The sequence below is a fragment of the Myxocyprinus asiaticus genome, chromosome 25 (assembly GCF_019703515.2).
Source record: "Myxocyprinus asiaticus isolate MX2 ecotype Aquarium Trade chromosome 25, UBuf_Myxa_2, whole genome shotgun sequence".
Classification (NCBI taxonomy): Eukaryota; Metazoa; Chordata; class Actinopteri; order Cypriniformes; family Catostomidae; genus Myxocyprinus; species Myxocyprinus asiaticus.
Window position 1 is genome coordinate 16254571 of NC_059368.1, and position 20391 is coordinate 16274961.

General features: G+C 36.7%; 1 protein-coding gene across 1 annotated transcript in view; it reads left to right on the forward strand.

Moving 5' to 3' along the window:
- LOC127415965 (sterile alpha motif domain-containing protein 5-like) overlaps positions 1-20391 on the forward strand; it is a 152188-nt gene that overhangs the window by 2109 nt on the left and 129688 nt on the right. The window lies entirely within an intron of this gene.

The window sequence follows — 20391 nt, forward strand, 5'->3', positions numbered from 1 at the left end:
AACTCATAAAAAGGTTATTGATTTTCTGGCATAAACTTCCAAGCAGTTGACAGTTCACAGAATCTATGGACATCCTGATTATTCAAGACAAGGGAGTGATAACTGTGACCTCACAGTGAAACTTGGGAAAAAAAAACAAAACAAAAACATAAAAACATTAACAACTGAAATCTGATGACTCTCTCTCTCTCTATATATTACATGGGTCATTGACAAATAAGGTTGTCTGAAGTGATAAAAAGATATCTACAAAAAATTAGTTTAAAACATGTCAAGTTCATAGAAATATAATGTTTTAGTCCATGTTAGTTTCACAAATTTTTTAAAAACATTTAAAGCATTTTTACAAAAATCAAAAACAAAAAAACAAAATAAAGAATAAATGAAATCATGTGTTGTAACCATCAAATAAAAGGCATTAAAATACTTTCCTTGCACATTGAATATACAACTTAATCATTAATTAAAAAAAGTGAAAAATAATTTGTACAAATATCAAAAAATTGAGTCAATAATAACTTATTATGAAATAACGAAAAAATGTTTTTCAGGGTTGCACCAAATGACCTGAACAAAATGTGCCTTTTCATAAAAATGTCAAAATATCGATTTATTAACAGTCAAACCAGCCCGTCTGGCACCAACAATCATGCCACGGTCCAAATCACTGAGATCAAATTTTGATACATTTCTGTTGGTTGATGTGAACATTAAATGAAGCTCCTTTGACTCATTTCTGCATGATTTTATGCACTGCACTGCTGCCACACGATTGGCTGATTAGATAATCGCATGGATGATTGTTGGTGTCAGATGGGCTGGTTTGAGTATTTCTGTAACTGCTGATCTCCTGTGATTTTCACACACAACAGTCTCTAGTATTTACTCAGAATGGTGCCAAAAACAAAAAACATCCAGTGAGCGGCAGTTCTGCGGACAGAAATGCCTTGTTGATGAGAGAGGTCAGCAGAGAATGGCCAGACTGGTTAAAACTGACAAAGTCTATGGTAACTCAGATAACTGCTCTGTACAATTGTGGTGAGAAGAACAGCATCTCTGAATGCTATTCTGAGATGCGGGTTGGCGCTGTTTTGTTTATACTTTCTCTCTCTCTCTCTCTCTCTCTCTCTCTCTCTCTCTCTGTATGTGTATATATATATTAGGGATTCACCGATATTTTGCCACTTACCTTATTTTGTCATCAGATCACTGTTTAACAGTAAATAAATCCCATTGAACATGGATTGGATCCATAGTCAGTGCCAGGATGTAATACGTGGTTGGGGTGTGGTGGGCATTTGGAATTTCGGAGACTTTTGAGATTGCAATTACCCCCCGCCCCCAATATATACAGTATATATAAAGAATTGATCATTGATTACTGTATAAATTGATTGTTTAAAGTGAGCATGAGATGCTGCGATGCAGATTTTGTGTTCTGCCCATAGTATTTAGTATTGTTATTAATATTAGTATTGAGCGTATATATTCTCTAAAACACACACATTCATACACTCACTCATCCACATTCTCACACAGTCATCACAATAGTCTGTCACACCTAATAAATGAGTACGCATGGTTCCCTCCTGTAAATAAGAACTAGAATAATGAATGGTTTCGTCAGTCTGTGTGATTTCACAAGTCAATTAGAGCGAATGAATTTAGCATAAGCCACACCATGAACATGATTTTAATACTTAAAAGCCAGTGTAGTCTACAATTGTAAAGTAAGACTTAATGACCAATGATTTAGTAAATGTTCATTTTGGATTGTACAGACATCTTGTTTTAGCACAATAACTAAGATCCTGATCCTCAAGTCAATGCAAGCATTTCAAAGGCTCATTTGGTTCAATCTGTTCAGAAAGTTCCTGTGTGTATGTGTCTGTTTACTTTGAAAAGATAAGCTCACAGCATGTGGTCCCTAAGGCACTCATTGAACATATGTTGGGACAGAATGAACAGCGTAGCTGTGTGGTGTGTTAAATTTATTGTTGATTTACAAGGCAACAATATACTGTGGTGTCAAAAAAGGGAAGTAAAAGTAATGTTTTGAGTTCCAGAGTGATTCTGAGATGACAAGCATGTTTGTATTTTTTTGTGTGTTTGTGATGTGCTGTTGTTTCATGTCACACCTTCTCTGCTTGGGCTCAAATCTATCTGCTCCCTGTCAGTTTGTCAATTCATGTGAGGTCTGAACATACATGAACTTAAATATGAGGATATGTAAAAAGTGCTGTGAAGGATTTCGCCATTGGATGCATCTCTCAGATATGATAAAATGATTAGACCTATGTCATTGCAAGAGAATATGAACATTCGTTTTTCATTCCGTAGCTACTGTAGATGGTGATTGTGAAGTGTGAAGTGGATTGTGAGAATATATTGAGAATATTTAGTGTCTGAAATGTAGACTATTTCATGTTTTGATGATATGTGTGTCCTTGAGAACACTGATTTATTTTGTGTAGACTAGACCTTGTTAAAGTATCTTTTGCAAAGAATCTTTTTAAAGTGTAGTCTTGGTGATATAATCCTTTAAAACGTTGTATGTGGCAGCAGGAATCACACAGATTTGAATGAAACCGTTTTTTATACTGCATTAAATAAATGTGATGGCATTTAACTAATCTCATTGATTATAAATTAAATGTAATTAACTGATTAATTCTATGAATTATTCAATATTAATCAATTCAAACAGTACATGTAAACATTTGTACATTTCTATAGGTGTTAATACATAAAATGATGAAGTTTGCATGCTGTCAATAAATGTTTGGGAATGTACATTTGCTAGAACCAAACTTTATGTAAGAGTACATACGAGTTCTCATGAGATCACGTTGGAAAACTGCTTGCAGCTCTTTATAGATCCTTAGACTGTGGAATGTCGTCCCCTCACACACCAGACCATAATCCTTTTCATGATGCCATGAAAGCCCTTAGGGGAGCCATAAATGCACATAATGCTTTGCTTTGCTACTGAAGAGCTTTATTTATGTAATGATGCTGTATCTTTTTTACTGGACATGATGGATACACACTTAATGTTTGTGTTATGGGCTTATTGTGTTAGCAGACTCATGCCGACTGCACGTATGCCCTCTATATGGTCTGTCTCAAACTGAACTCTGCAAGTAGATAATATTGGGTTTCATATATTTTTTGTCCAATAGGGAGAATGTTAGGTGTTATCTCACCGACTATTGAACTCAATGTCCTAGTGATTTTATTTCCATCCACTGTTCAAAATACTGCTCTGTGAAGCCTGTCAATTGGAGACCCTCCCAGTGTCTCTCTCTCTCTCTCTCTCTCTCTCTGTGTGTGTGTAGCCTTTGTTTTCTCCACTTAGATTTTGAGGGTTTTCTGCCTTAAAACTATGCTGTGGTGGCTTAAGTTTTGTGCACATGAAGAGAAGATTCAGAGATACAGATGGAATGTGATCATAGGGCTTGCAAATGGCTTAGAAATAGACTACAACCAATATATTTGATTACATTTTGTATCGGTTTGATTTTGTATGTGTCAGCGTTAGGGATTTGAATTATTAATCGATAATTGATTGATTGTCCTAATAATTTTGTTTGTTTATCGATCGGCTATTAATTAATTTCAGAACAAATGCATTCACTAATCATGCCAGCAGACACTGAAAAATCTGTCTATACAGTCATCCGACACTAGTGGGCGCTAAAGGAGGCACTGCTGCTTGTCTGCATTACAGAAGAAGAACTACACAGATGCTGATGTTCATTTCTAGAGGGGATCCCTCCCATGCCAATCTCGTGAGATTTTTATACAGCGTTAATTTGAAGTCGCAAAGCAACGAGGAGAGCTCATAAAAATTATTTTAATTTTCTGTTGCGATGAATAGTCAATCTTGATGACCAGTTCAAGCTCTAAAAATAAATATTTAACAAATTTTGAGTAAGTAGCCTAGAAAATGACTGTTTTAGGCTAGGTATGCCATTTTTTAAATCTGCTAATTAGGGGTGAAGGCTATTTTCAACAAGGTGCCGACTGCTTAGCGGGTTAAACTATCTTTTATTCTTTATGCACGACATGTTTGGAATACATTACGTTTAGATTTGAACCCATGGAAAAAACACAACATGTCCGCATGGAAAAAAAACACATCCATACCGTTTTTACACACAAAGCTATTGTGGCAATATTTAACTGTCTTTAATTTCTTTGTGTCCACCAGACTATTTGAGTGCAAATAAGCTGTACTGTGTGGCAGGTATGTACAACTAGTGTAAATAGTCACTCTGTAATAATAGTAATAATGCTATATTATTGATATTATTGACATTTTTAATGCTCTCCATCAATAATACGCTGAGGTGAGCGGAAAAAGCACTACATTATCTGAATAGAATGCACATGCGCGAGAACTTGACGTAAGAGGGATCCCTTCTAGACATGATCGATGCAGATTATTCACTTCCTCTCATGTATAGTATAGATGAAGCAGGCTCAATGTAATCAGTGTTGGAGTGTTTCTCTATAAAGTAAAATGAAATTTTATGCATTCACCGCGATTAGTTTGTGAAAATACAACATGACAACAAGCACTGTTGATCTGCCGGTCTTCTTGTTTCATCCCAAACTACAGTTACATCAGTGATCGCTAGGAAAGCATAAAGGCACATTCGTCTGACATCTGAATGATGTGATTTGACCTTCAAATAATGACTTTCAAATATGGAATTTATAAAAAAAAAAAAAGTCCAAAAGGTCAGAAATATCCCACGATCCACATTTTAATTAACTCAAATATGTATTTTCTATACAAGTTATTATAAACAGTCATTCATTAACAGTAATTAAACAATTCACAAATTCATACTAAACATAGCCTAAATGTATTACAATACACTGAACTAAAATATTTTAAGATGAAAATACCAATACTTGCATCTCTTAAGTGTATTAATTTAAATTATATTTAAAATGTAGGCTACATGCACATATTATTTGGAATCTACCATGTGCGTTTTGTGGTATTAATGTTAATGATTTATCAGTTCATTTATTGTAAATTTCCATGACAGTTGATTATGAAAATGGCTGAAGATTGACATCCCTAGTCAGCATTGTCATGTTAACAGAATGCAGATCTCTGAAATCAGAATGATTAAAACAGGCTTTATATCTCTTAGACTCCACTGTGTTCACCCACAGATCTCCCACAATGCTTCACTTCCATCAGACAGCTCTGTTGCTTTTTAGTGTAGCTGAACCCTTAGTCAGTGAGCTTAACAATGGACAGAGAATGTCTGATTTCCATTATGGGCATTAAATTTACAGATATTCTGTCAAATGCTGATACTGAAAGGTTCACACTCTTCAGTTCTGTTTGCTTTTGCTTTAATAGAGGTATGATGCCTATGATGCCTTTCTATAAATTTAGAAATAGTATGCAAATGCCTTGGGGAATAATAATGGCCAAATAATATAGAAATATATGACAGATATTCTAGCTGAAATGTAAACTAAAGAGCTGAAATTGATGTTATGCTTTTTCACAAAGGACTTTATCCTCAAAACAGTTTGCACATAACTGATGATAGAACCATTTACATTTATGCATTTGGCAGATGCTTTTACCCACAGTGCACTTATTACAGGGACAATGCCCCCAGATCAACCTGGAGTTAAGTGCCTTGCTCAAGGACACAATGGTGGTGGCTGTGGGGATTGAACTGGCAAGCTTCTGCTTACCAGTTCTGTGCTTTAGCCTACTACGCCACCACCACTCAGAACCTGCAGTCCCAGAAATGCATGAACTGTTAAAATGTATAGGTGCCTTGAATGCACTGTAAAAGTGTCTGCCAAATGCATAAATGTAGGCTAAATGTTGCTTGTATGACAGTGCAGTATATGATGACTCAACAAGTCTGAGTTTCAACAAAATTACCTTGCACAAATTAGCAATCATGTGGCAGAATCACATCTCTCAATACACTAAAATAACCAACCATATATCGCATAGGGCATAACTACATGTACAGATGCAAGTAGTATTAATACAGAAGGGTACCATATGGCACAAATAATCTCATGTCATGTGTTATCAGCTAATCTCCAGGTATCATTTAACATGCTTAAAAAACTGTCATAAATAAATGCAAACACGCAAGCACACAATGGAGGATAAAACCTGAAAGTGTACTCTGAAAGTGCCAACCTGTATAATAAACACTTTACACTTACACTTTTGTTTTGCACTCTTGCTGTTTGCTCGAACCATTAGACTCAATTCATTGTTGTGCCATTAAGAGTTAATGCAAGGTTTACAAAGTGAGACAGAGAGATGAAAGATGAAGGCCTCTTTTCTCCTTATTGAACTCCCCACCTGTTTTGGAATTATATGAGACTTCCATATATGTTGCCATGGTGACATTTACATAAACACATTTCTTCCAAGGGAGGAAAATGGGGGTTAATGCTATCTAATTACCTGTGATTTATGACGCTCTTTGACAGGGCCTGCTCAGAGCACATTTATTCAGCTTTAATCCCTATTATGCCATTATTATCTACATTAAGGGTTGTGTGTGTGTGTGTGTGTGTGCGCGTGCACCTGCACATGGAGCTGTGCTTTTCTTGCAGAAAATAAGATTTTGAATCCATATGTGCTTTTCTGTGATTTTTGAAAAAGTGCAATAATGACGGCTGATTTTCAAACAGAAAACGTGGGAAGACAGATGAAATGGGATGGGGCTGTTGTTGCTATGGCAACATTTAGATTTTGTGCTGGGATTGTGAAGGGGTGGCTGTTTGTTGATTTCACAATCCAGTGATTTCTACTTCTAAATATTAGATTAGTGATATCATATCACAGCATTTTTGGATTTGAATGACTTGCTACATTTTTCTTCCATTTTGTTAGCATACTTGTTGGTTTTGTGTACTTTATGAAGGGTTGAATACTGCTGGTCTCTGTGGTCTTGTATGTTTGCAATGCATGTTTTTGTCTCTGCATGACACACACACACACGGATGATGTTCGCACTCAATCAGCATGCGCTACACGGACGGATTTAAACGTTCTGCTCCTTCTCTATGTTTACATCAGCATCTCCCGCTGAACGTGTTTTCATGCGTGCCATCCCGAAATGTAGACAGGGGAGAATACAGTGGAGGATGCGTTAGTACGGCCCTGGCCCTGGTACCTCGGTGTTGATACTAAATCGATACTTAGGCAACAAAGAAAAAGCCTCGGATTGATATGAATTTACACAGAAAATGACTTGATTAAAATAAATGCATAAAGTCCTACAGATACAAATTCAGCATTTTCAGTTTTAATTTTCTGGATTACATGTTAAATGTTTTAATTAAATGTTATGATCAAATGGTTTTTAATCTAATTAATACATACAGCTTTAATCAAATTAAAATATAATAATATATTTTTAACAAATTTTATTTGTGATAAAATAAAATGGTGCACAGCTTGACAGTATTAATGAAAACATTAATGAAAAAAAATCTGATTACCTAAGGCAAGGCTGCTATGGCTGAATCACAATGCTGTTAATCAGTACACTTGCTTATGTGATATTGCTTACAGATGATAATAATAATAATAATAATAATAATAATAATAATAATTTAATATTATACTGTTGTTATGTTAAGTATTATTGCTACTTTTTGAATATTACATTTTAAACAGTAGTTATCCAGTTGAATCAAGCTTTCATTTTAGCAAAACTTTTATTTTGACAGACCTTTGAGTCCTTCCTTTTTTTTTTGACGGGTTAGTTATATCAAGCTTCCCAGTAATGCTGTAATACTCCCGTCGTGACTCAGAAGTTTAAATCTCTGAGCTGCACCGGAGGAGATTTGAGTGTTCACAGCCATTCATACACTAAACACACAGTGCATTAAAATCAAGCACCAGTGTGTGTTGCGTTTGTGCGTTTGTGTGTGTGTGTGTGTGTGTGTGTGTGTGTGTGTGTGTGTGTGTGTGTGTGTGCGTGATTGCTTGTGTGAAGTAGATCATAGAGTAGAGCGGCACCTCTTGTTCATTCTGTAGCATGCAGCGAATGTGAATGTATATTTAATTACATGACATCCTTTTGCTGTTTAATGATCACACTTGGCCATTTAAATTTTATTTTCAAGTTGTCATTGATTTAATATCAAAACAGTCACATCTCATAGCATTTTGTTAATGGCAACATACTGTAATATGGTACCGAACTTAGCAAAAAGAAGATATCGTACCACTTAAATTTTTTTGGTATCGAAATATTTAGTTAGTACCGGTATACCACGCAACCCTAGTCAGTGTGTTCCCTTGGTGCAGTAATCACACTCAATCTACACAGTTTTCTAATGTTGATGTGCTGGTTACTGGAAGAAGTTGGGTTTTTGTGTTTTTGCAACTTGCCATATTTCCACAGATGGAGCCATTGAAATTAAAATGAGAAATAATGGCTTAAGCACTAATTAAATCAGATAATTTATTTATAACATTATTTACTTTCTACTTGATTATTTAATATCTCATTATGCTCTGCTTCTGTGCTTCCATTCTGTCAGCCCTGCATCCATGAGATGTGACCTTGTTCTTTATCGTGGAGAAAATTTACATTTCAGGATGCATGAAGGACTAAACAAAATCTGTAATTGTAATTAGGAAGTGGTAATGAGAGCTATCTAATGAAAGAAATTATAATGGTTAGGTGTTTCTAAAATAAAATCTTACCAAAGTGGTGAATCTTATATCACGATATCACTAATTTAAATCACAATATCGCTATATATATCACGATATAGTTACTTTTTTTTTTAAATAAATAAAAATTGGTTTATAAATTAAATAAATATATTGTAATGCCTATTTTTTTTTTTTTTTTTTTTTATCCAGTAATTTAATTAAATAGTCAGGAATAATTTAAGAGTTTAAAAAAATGAATTGGAGGTATTCAAAAAGTAGTAATCAACCTTACCACAGAATTTCACATTTCAGTCTTATGTTGTTGACTAGTATTATTATTATTATAAAACATTCCTCAAGAAACTGTTGTAATGCAACATAGGAAATAATTCATCTTATTAATGAGTATAAAATATCCTTCCTATCCTTGATTAAAAAAAAAACACTTCATTTGCTCTTTAAGTCATCTCTGTAGACAATATTTGAATATCTGAAAGCAAAGCCGGTTTGTTTTCTAATATCTAACATAATTCAAACTAAATTTTATAAAGGGTGATGATGTGTAGTTAAAAAGTCCACATGACAGATGACACATAATTGTTGGCGCATGACATTGTTTTAGCTGTTTTCCTCATCAATGTTGGTTAGAATGTCAGGCTCTCTCACGATTTGAGATGTTTGACTTCCTCCATGTCGCTTTAAGGTAAAAAAAAACTCAAAACTCAATAGAATTCAAATGGGTCACGCAAGTTTTGAGGTTTGTTGGTGATAAAGAGAAACCGGATTGAGTAACGGCAGTGATCACATGCTCCGTGTTCTCCAGTCTGTGGAGCAAAATCTGGAAGCCTGCTGGAGTGGTGCTTCAATGACACGATACACTGCTGCGTGTGTGAGATGAGAAACATATTCAGAAAGCGAGAAGAATGTAATTGAATTTACTTCGGTTGCCCAAAATTTCACTTGAGCGGCTGCTGAAAAATGGTCAGTACCTGAAAAACCCTGTTTCTTCAATTCTCCCAGTCTCGCGTGAAGCCGCCCCGCCTTCCTCCTCCAATTCTCCAACAGAATGTGTACCGCGTACGTGTGACGTGAATAGAATTAGGTGCACATTTCTTGCCATGTGGTGGTGATTTTGTATTACCGCGATACTGACAATAATCCAAAATATATACCGGTTGCCAAATTTCTACCAGATTATACCAGTATATCGTCTACCCCTACATGTATTTGTACCAGATTCATGTACTCTTTTTCTTAAACTGGGCAAAGTATTCAGAGCATTGTGTTGAGAGAGCCCATAAATAAACCACCTCTTATACAAAAGAAATGCAATCTAAATTAGCCATAAAGATGTTTCATGTGCTATAATTTATCAAAAAGCAGACAGATTGATCAGGCAGTGGATCTGATGAAAATGCAGCTCTACGTCTGAAACCATTGAAAGATGTACTGAATCATTTATGTAACATCAGAAACACTGCAAAGGACAAAAATGATATCAGAGTAAGATATTGTTTGACATTTATGGTGTCACTGGCCTCAACATTCACATGCTTCATTCTGCAAGAACAATGTACATGTTCTTTAAAGAGCCAGAGGTCATGGCTGAATTGAAGGTCTGAGAAAAACAAACCTATTTGCAGTTTCAAGCAAAAATGGCTTGGCAGGTGTTAGATGCCTTAGACATGATGGAAATGGGATGAAAAGGTCAAATGTTGTAACATTTACAGTGCATTTAATCAGATACAGATTGCACAGCACTGTTGCATTTTGTCACATGCATGATTTCGGTATTTGCTAGCAATGTTTCAATGCTGAATAATATGGCTGAGGAAAAGCCAGTTAGTTTAGTGTTCTGGTGAGAAAAGAAACACTCCTCCACAGAAAAAACAAACAAAACAAACCTCTTTGGTAAGTCCACTTTGATTGTCTGTTGCCACCATAATAAATGTAGCCTATGTAGAATGACACAGTGTCACTAAATATTTTCACAACTAGACTGATCTCACAGTGAAATTGGAAACAGTAGGTTGACTTTTCTTTAGATAGAATCAGTCTATGCTGAATGAAATGCGAAAGTGTTGTTGGGCATGTGGGCACGTGTGAGCTCTCTTTTTTGGAAGTAATGTCCACGGAGGGGCGCCAGAGGCGGGTTGTGAAGTGTGTTGTTTTCAGCTGCACAGGCCCTTAATACAGTGAAGAGGAATGCATATTTCATACAACCTAAAAAATTTTATGTAATGCGATTGCGAATGTCATAACTTTCCGGTTTTAATGTGGGATCCGAACCCGGGTCTCCCACGCTGCTGATGCAGTGCGATTCCGGTCACACCACAAGGGAAGGTAAACACTGGAGCTGATGCAAAAATGACTGATAGGAAATGGCGCTTGTCAGTAAGTGTGAATGATGTGGCCGACCCTAAGGAACTTAAACTCTCAGAAACAACATGCTGACTTCCCGTGTGATCATATTGTCACAACATGATGTGGGTGTTGCATCAGGCTAGGCAATGATCAACCCTTTCAACAGGATGACTGCTTCCTATAATACACAGTACCAGGGTGGGCATTTTTTATGGTTATCTTGTGAAGGAATGAAGAAAGAGGATTATAATTAGGTCAATAAAGTCAGAGGTAAGAAAGTATGAAAAATGTGTGCAGGTTGCTGTGGATCAAGTCATTATGTGACATGTATATTTATATATTCATGTATATTTCTGTAAGGGAAAAAAGGAAATTGAATTGACTATATTTTCTCCTTAAGGAGAAGACTATGAGGTGAAGAAAGATTAGATCCCCTTCTCCTGAGTGGACTTCTACTGATGTAGAACAATAATGTCACCCTGCTTTGCCCATATATACAATAATTCAGTCAAATATGTGTTATTGAGAATGAGAGTCTAAATAGTGTGTGTTTTCAGCATGAACTACATTAAAAATGGGCTGTAGTTTTATAAATGGGTCAGGCATATTTTAGAGGAAGAAACTGACCCAAGTTTATCTTAAGTTTCTTTTGTTCGTATTTTTCACTGTTTTCAGTTGGCCTGATGAAGCTTGCTTGATGTCTGTTCTTGTGCATAGGTTGAGTCATCCATGGAAATGCTTGAGACCTTGGCACCGGAGATCAAACATTTGGCTCTGGTTCCAAAATGCAATACCTTTTCTGTTTTAAAATGAGATACAGCACCCAATCAATTTCACTAATGTGAGACAATCATTTCAACTCAAGGAAATGTAATACTCTCAGTGGCTTAAAGGTGCAGTATGTAACAATTTTCATGTAATATTCACCTTTTTTGCTAATGTGTGAATGGCTTGTAATGCAACTTAAACTAGCCCTTCCCGGACTTCCTAGGCTGCCTATTAAAGCCTGTGGACTGATTTTCATGCGAAGGGAGCAGGTCGCACATCCATAGGATGTGCCGTTTATGCGCGCTCCCGCGTGCCTTGCCTCAGACAGTAATAGCTTCTCTTCTGCTATTCAACAGCGACAACAAACTGCAACACTAGGTAATGTTATCTTAGAGATGGAATCCAGCAAACGTCCGGCTCCCAGCACAACACTGACTCCTACACAAACTCAGAGTAAGCCAAAAAAAAAAAAAAAAATAAAATTATCTGCTGAATCCCGTCTGGCTAAGTGGAACGTGATCGTAGTCGAGCGAAAACTAGAGTGAACATCGGCAGGGCATTTGATTCCTGGAGGGACCTTCGTTCAGTTTTGGGGATCAAAACTGACCCTGAATTGGCATTCTTCTTATTGGACAGGTAAGCTTACAGTTGTGCTCAAAAGTTTGCATACCCTTGGAGAATTGGTAATATATGTACCATTTTTAAAGAAAACATGAGTGAGCAGGCAAACACATTTCTTTTATTTCTTATGGGATTCATATTCAGTTGTAGGTTATTACAGAATGGCACTATCATAAAACAAAACATAGCAACAAAGAAAAAAATTAAATGACCCCTGTTCAAAAGTCTGCATACCCTTAGTTCTTAATACTGTGTATTGCCCCCTTTAGCATCAATAACAGCGTGCAGTCTTTTGTAATAGTTGTCTATGAGGCCCCAAATTCTTGCAGGTGGTATAGCTGCCCATTTGTCTTGGCAAAATGCCTCCAGGTCATGCAAAGTCTTTGGTCGTCTTGCATGAACCACATGTTTGAGATCTCCCCAGAGTGGCTCGATGATATTAAGGTCAGGAGACTGTGATGGCCACTCCAGAACCTTAACCTTTTTCTGCTGTAACCACTGGAGGGTCAACTTGTCCTTGTGCTTAGGGTCATTGTCGTGCTGGAAAGTCCAAGAGCGTCCCATGTGCAACTTTTGTGCAGAAGAATGCAAATTGTCTACCAGTATTTTCTGATAACATGCTGCATTCATCTTGCCATCAATTTTCACAAGATTCCCAAAACATCAGTGAGCCACCACCATGCTTCACAGTGTGGATGGTATTCTTTTCACTATAGGCCTTGTTGACCCCTCTCCAAACATAGCGCTTATGGTTGTGACCATAAAGCTCTATTTTGGTCTCGTCACTCCAAATTACAGTGTGCCAGAAGCTGTGAGGCATGTCACGGTGTTGTTGGGCATATTGTAACCGGGCTTTTTTGGGGCATTGGCACAGTAAAGGCTTCTTTCTGGCAACATGACCATGCAGCTAATTTTTGTTCAAATATCGTCATATTGTGCTCCTTGAAACAACCACACCATCTTTTTCCAGAGCAGCCTGTATTTCTCCTGAGGTTACCTTTGGGTTTTTCTTTGTATCCCAAACAATTCTTCTGGCAGTTGTGGCTGAAATCTTTCTTGGTCTACCTGACCATGGCTTGGTATCAAGAGATCCTCAAATTTTCCACTTCTTAATAAGTGACTGAACAGTACTGACTGGCATTTTCAAGGCTTTGGATATCTTTTTATATCCTTTTCCATCTTTATAAAGTTCCATTACCTTGTTACGCAGGTCTTTTGACAGTTCTTTTCTGCTCCCCATGGCTCAGTATCTAGCCTGCTCAGTGCATCCACGTGAAAGCTAACAAACTCATTGACTATTTATACACAGACACTAATTGCAATTTTAAAAGCCACAGGTGTGGGAAATTAACCTTTAATTGCCATTTAAACCTGTGTGTGTCACCTTGTGTGTCTGTAACAAGGCCAAACATTCAAGGGTATGTAAACTTTTGATCATGGCCATTTGGGTGATTTCTGTTACCATTATGATTTAAAAAGGAGCCAAACAAATATGTGATAATAAATGGCTTCATATGATCACTCTCCTTAAATTAAAGACTGTTTTTTTTTGCATGATCAGTCATATTTGATGACTGAAGAGAATGATCCTCTCTTTATACTAAAAGTCAGGTATACAGGATAAATTTAAGCAAACACGCTGGTTTCTTATTCGTAGTACATATGACATACAAAACATACAATAGTGCAACATAACAGTGCAGTGCAACAGTAAACTGTCTGGTATAGTTCCGGTAGTATGTGTGTATCAGTATGCTATGTTAGCTGATAAGTAGTTTTAGTTTAGTCTCAAAGTTTGTTGTAAAACAAACATAACTGTGTAATTTTAATTATGCTACCTAATCTGTCAGCATGATGCCGGTGGATTACGTTCAGCCTCTTTGTACGTTACGTTATTGTTTTGGCTGATGCTCGCTTGCTCACGTCCCTATGGAGCGTGTGCACGAGCACAAGCAACAGGTAGCTGGCTGCAGTTCACTTAACAGCCACAGGTGTCATTATTAACAAGGGTTTCTGAATCTTACATACTGCACCTTTAAGGTCAAAGCAGATTTAGAAGACAGAACATTTTGTTGATTAGTGCTAGAGACAACATGTCTTACCCGAGGGTGTGTAAACCAGTGTGAACCTTCTGCGACGCCATGGCAAAAATCCATCAGGGTCATCAAGCTGCACAGCACTGGTATGTTTAAAGCCCAAAGGATACTTCGACTTTGACACGAACGCTCAGCATCTGCGTGCAGTCGAACGTGAGCCTGTCAAATATACTCCATTTGAGTGTGCGCATACACAGGCGGTTGGCACATGCACGCTATGACTGGACGAGACACTGGACTATTTCACTTAAGGAGTTTAGACCCATAAAAATATCTTCAAAGTCCGTCAGACTCGAGTTGTGCAAATGCAGGTATTTCCAGACCTCCTCACACGTGTTCTTGACGTGCACATCCACTGTTGACATTTTAACCTTCATCTCCTGTTGTTTACCAGTGATTACACCTTCATCTAGTGCATCTTTGTGACAACAACGGCTCAAATGTGAGTGTTGCCACCTTTTGGACCCACAAATTAGTGCACATTAGGTTTGCTCCGATACCAAAATTTTAGCTTCAGTGTGATACCAGCCCTGGTACCTCTGTATCGATAACCAACTCAACATATATATATAGTGTGTGTGTGTGTGTGTGTGTGTGTGTGTGTGTGTGTGTGTATATATATATATATATATATATATATATATATATATATATATATATATATATAAAATATATTTTTATTTATTTATTTTTTTATTTTTTTTGTCTTACTGTACTGGCAGTTTTTATAGTCAAAACAAGTGAAAAAATCTACCAGTGCTGAAGAAGTATTTAGAATACGTTATTGACCTTGAGTAATCTTAACGAAATACGTTAAAAATTACATTTTATAGCATGTATTCTGTAATCTGTAGTGGAATACATTTCAAAAGTAACCCTCCCAACCCTATATATATATATATATATATATATATATATATATATATATATATATATATATATATATATATATATATACACACACAGAGGTGGGTAGTAATGCACTACATTTACTCCATTACATTTACTTGAGTAACTTTTTGAAACAAAATTTACTTTTAGCGTAGGTTTAAAAGTGGGTACTTTTTACTCTCACTCAAGTACATTTCTAATGAAATTTTTTTACTTTTACTTCTTTACAATGGGTGGCATTCCTGTCATTACATTACTGGGTTTAATTTTAATTAATGCATAATTTATTGAGAGATTATTGAATGGGACTTTTATGAGAGCGGAAATTCACACAGCTGCGCGTGCTGCTGTCACAGACTGTCATGCAAGTCATTAGTGCTGCAGCATCAAACTCTTCAAAATGAAACACTTTCTTCGCTCCGCACAGTGAAAAAAATAATAGTTTCGTCATGCAGTGCCTTCATTTAACACCAAGACAAGCTGATATTTCAAGATTAAAATCACAGCTCCAACTTAAGGCAGCACACTGAGGTAAATTTTGGCTCTAATCCTAATGTGGCTCTAATCCTAATGAGATGGTCATTTTTAGGGTGATAATGTAACTGGGCTCTTATGACATCAGTTTTTAAGTGTACATTTTTAAATCAGTGCAGCAATATATCAGTGCGCTTTGTCCCGCGTCCTGAACGTCATAAGCAGTATTTACGCATTTACCCCTCACGGGGGTACTGGCAACTATCGCAGCTACTTCAGGCGGATTAACTGTATAAATCCATGTAAACATCCAAGTTAAGTGTAAATCACTGCCATTCGCGTGACCAACAACTGGAGCACAAGCAGACAGCATTTCTGTGCGTGCACAGCAAGGTGCGCGTGGCGCTCACATGAGAGATGTGTGGGCGCGAGGTGATCATATGGATAAGAAACTGGCTGTGTCAGCAGTCATTTACTCATTCACTATTTCCTATATATTGAATGGCAGTTAGTGCACTATATCTCAGCTATGAGTGAATGAAATGAGTGAGTGAATTCGGATGCTGACGTATACACAAAGCGTCGGATCTCTGAGGCTGTCGCAGAAACAACCTCGCATATGACATTTTAAAATACTTGGACCTTACTTGTTATTCTTATTAAATAATATATTAATACAATAAATCTTCATTCTGTTTGTCATTTTTAATATATAATAATAATATATAATGATTTGTCAAAAAGTAATTTAATACATTCAGCATGAAAGAAAACATTGCAGGAGTGAAGGAAGCAGTAAACTCCCAGCTGGTATGTCTTCCCCATGGTGGATTGTGGGCAAATAACCATTGTCGCGTGTACATCAAATGTACACTTGAAATTAGAGTGCATTGCCAGTAATAATGAGTGAACAAAGTTACAGAATTCAGACACTCCTACAAAATGGCAGACACCCGAAATAGTGCACTATATAGTGGATAGGGGCGGTTTCAGACACAGCGATTGTTCCACGACCAGGGTTGGTGCCCTACACACTAGGCTGCATATATGCATTTAGAGAGTGGCGGTACTGCTGTACAGAACTAATGATCTAAATACTTACGACACTGAAAACTGTAACTACACTGAAATAAGAATCCACGCAGGACTTTAAAGGCTATGAAATAGCTAAAGAAGGAATTAATGAAACATGATCTTGCTTTGGTTTATATTTCAGCATTATATATAATGTCCTTGTGGGACATTTTCACGTTTTCACTGTAATAATTACTAGAAATGTTTCCAAACCTCTCTTATTGACAAATTCATCCAGATCTGACAAGAGCCCTTAAAGGGATAGTTCACCCAAAAATTTAAATTTTCATTATTTACTCACCTTTATGCCACCACAGATGTGTATGACTTTGTTTCATCTGCTGAACTCAAATGAAGAATTTCTCAGCTCTGTAGGTCCATACAATGCAAGTGAATGTGTGGCAACATTTTAAAACTCAAGAATTCACATAAGTCAGCATAAAAGTAATCCATAAGACTCCAGTGGTTAAATCAGTATCTTCAGAAGTGATGTGATAGGTGTGGATGAGAAACAGAGAAATAGATCACTTTCACATTCTTCTTCTTGTGTTTTTGGTGATTCACATTCTTCTCTGCATATCGCCCCCTGCTGTCTTGCAAAAAATGACAAATATTGATCTGTTTCTCACCCACACCTATCATATCACTTCAGAAGACATGGATTAAACCACTGGAGTCGTTTGGATAACTTTTATGCTGCCTTTATGTGCTTTTTGGAGCATCAAAATTTTGGCCTACAGAACTAAAATATTCTTTTAAAATCTTAATTTGTGTTCTGCAGAAGAAAGGAAGTCATACACATCTGGGATGGCATGAGGTGAGTAAATGATGAGAGAATTCAAATTTTTGGGTAAACTATCTCTTTAAAGTGATAGCTCAACCATAATTTAATATTCTGTCACAATTTCCCTACCCTCATGTTGTTCCAAACCAGTGTGATGCTTTGTATTATGTGGAACACAAAATATGTTAGAGAGAATGTTAGAGACTGACAGACTCAGTCACCATTCACTTTCAAAATATGGAGAGAAAAAAAAAACACATTCACTGAAAGTATATAGTGACTCAGGCAAACATTCTGTCTAATATCTCCTTATTGTGTTGCATGGAAGAAAGAAAGTCATATGGGTTTGGAACAACATGATGGTGAATGATGACAGAATTTCCATTAATAATAATAATAATAATTCTGTAGTACATGTTCAATGTGTATTATGTAATGGAATATACGGGAGTAAACATCTATTATGTAATTTGTGAAAGTAACGAGTTACTACTTGAGTACTCTTTTAATTGGATACTTTCTTACTCAAGTAATTATTTATGCTAGTACTTTTACTTCTTGAATAATTGTACTTTTACTTGAGTACAGTTTTTAGCTACTCTACCCACCTCTGTATACACACGCACACACACACATGGATACTATTAGACACACTGCATGGAAATCAAGCATTAATAGTGGTTGCGTTTGTGCGTGTGCCTGTGTGTTTGTGTACGTGCCTGTGTGTGTGTGAAGGAGATGACAGGGCAGAGAGGTGCCTCTTATTCATACTGTGGCACGCAGCACATATGACTGTATATTATTTCATAAAATTACATCCTTTTGCTTTTTAATGATCACATTTGGCCATATAGAGGCTTTTTTATTATTATTTTCAAATGGTCTTTGATTTAATCTCAAAACTCTCACATTAAATTACATTTAGCTAATGGCAGCATAATTTAATATGGTAACAAAATTATATCATACCGTTTTAAATGTTTTGGTATTGCGATATTTCGTTAGTAACAGTGTAATTCCAGGCGCATGCTCATTCTGCGCGTTCAAAGACGCATGGTTAGAAAAATCGGGCTGCACGCGTTCAGTGCTCAAGCACTCTGCTGAGGACGGGAATTGCGTCACGCGTCCTGAATGTTTGATTGAAGTATACTTTGGGCTTTAGAGAACAAATGTTCTAATAGATGCTGTTAGGCTGTCTTGTTAGCATAGATTTGCTGTGGTTCTGTCTTGCTGTGATTCTGACAGGGAATCTAATTGAGTTGAGCACAGAGGGGGTCAGAGGTTTAGGCTGCATTTGGTGTGTAATTGGTTAAGCATAGTTCACCCACACACACAATACACAGCTCTCGGACCTAGCTTGTTTTATTTATTTGCTAATCACAACTGACACTCAAAGCAATGACACATCTGTTCACATCTTCCCGCGTCTTGCACTCTCTCTCTCTCATCTACTTATACTGTGTATTTATTTTTCTTCCTATCTCTTCCACTGACACACATTCAGAGCTGATGTGCTGCCACAGATGCTTTTGCTTGGTACCATTCCATCCTCTGGTATTACTTGTTTTGTTTTTTGTTGTTGTCATTTTTCACTGTTTTATTTGCTATTACATTTACATGAGCAGGGACATTATAAGGGGAGGAGACGGACCACTTATGTATGTGTGAATGGGATATCGTAATGCTAAAAATACAGTTGTAGTCTTGCCTTTCAGTTAAAAGGCCCAATCACCTGTCTGTTAACTCAGAAACCTGTATGTGCATTAGCTTCACCAGTCTCAACAGTTTAATTGTGTGTGGTTTAAGAAGCACAACTTATTATACCATAACTGTCTAGAGGCGTCACAAATATGGCCTCTAAATGAACTGACTTTGCTTAAAGTGACTTTGAGCTACTCTTTTTTTGTCTTTTTACTCTTTAGCATGTAGGGCAACTCCATCATATTTCCAATATCAAATTATCTTTTTTATTTTGCTTATTTATGATCTTTGATCACAAGCTAAGTGCAGGTTTTTGCATGCCTCGAGATTGTATCATGTTTACAGATAGAACATTTTTTAATTTTCTGTAGTGAATGAAGCACATAGCTTACAACCAGCTGCATATACACAGTGAGATATTACACTGAAGATGTGGCATGCAAATGATCAACATAACTCAAAATAGGCCAATCGTCCTCAAGGGGTTGCAAAATAGCACAGTGGCATGTACAAACTGACATGCACACAACCAAGCACCAAGGATCATTAGGCACGTTTCCTAATTTAATAAAGAATGTTAAGCCCTCAGGCAAAATTATCACTAGGAATGTGTTCCTGCAGGACTACTAATGTGATTTAGGAGCTGATAAATGTGATTGATGATACTTTATCATTAATGCTTTGAAGATGATATTCTGCTCATCACCTTAAATAAAGGTTGTGCTACTCACAGAGTGGGTCCTAGTGATGGGAAGATCAGATCATTTTACTGACTTGGATCTTTGAATCTCATTCAGCAATATGAATGCATCTTTATTCAAATCATTTCGTTCATTTGTTACATAACCGCCGGATAGGCTTTACAGGAAACAGAATTGATTAGTTCACCACACGATTCGGTCTTCAGGTACAAGTCTTTCGTAAATTTTTCTCGT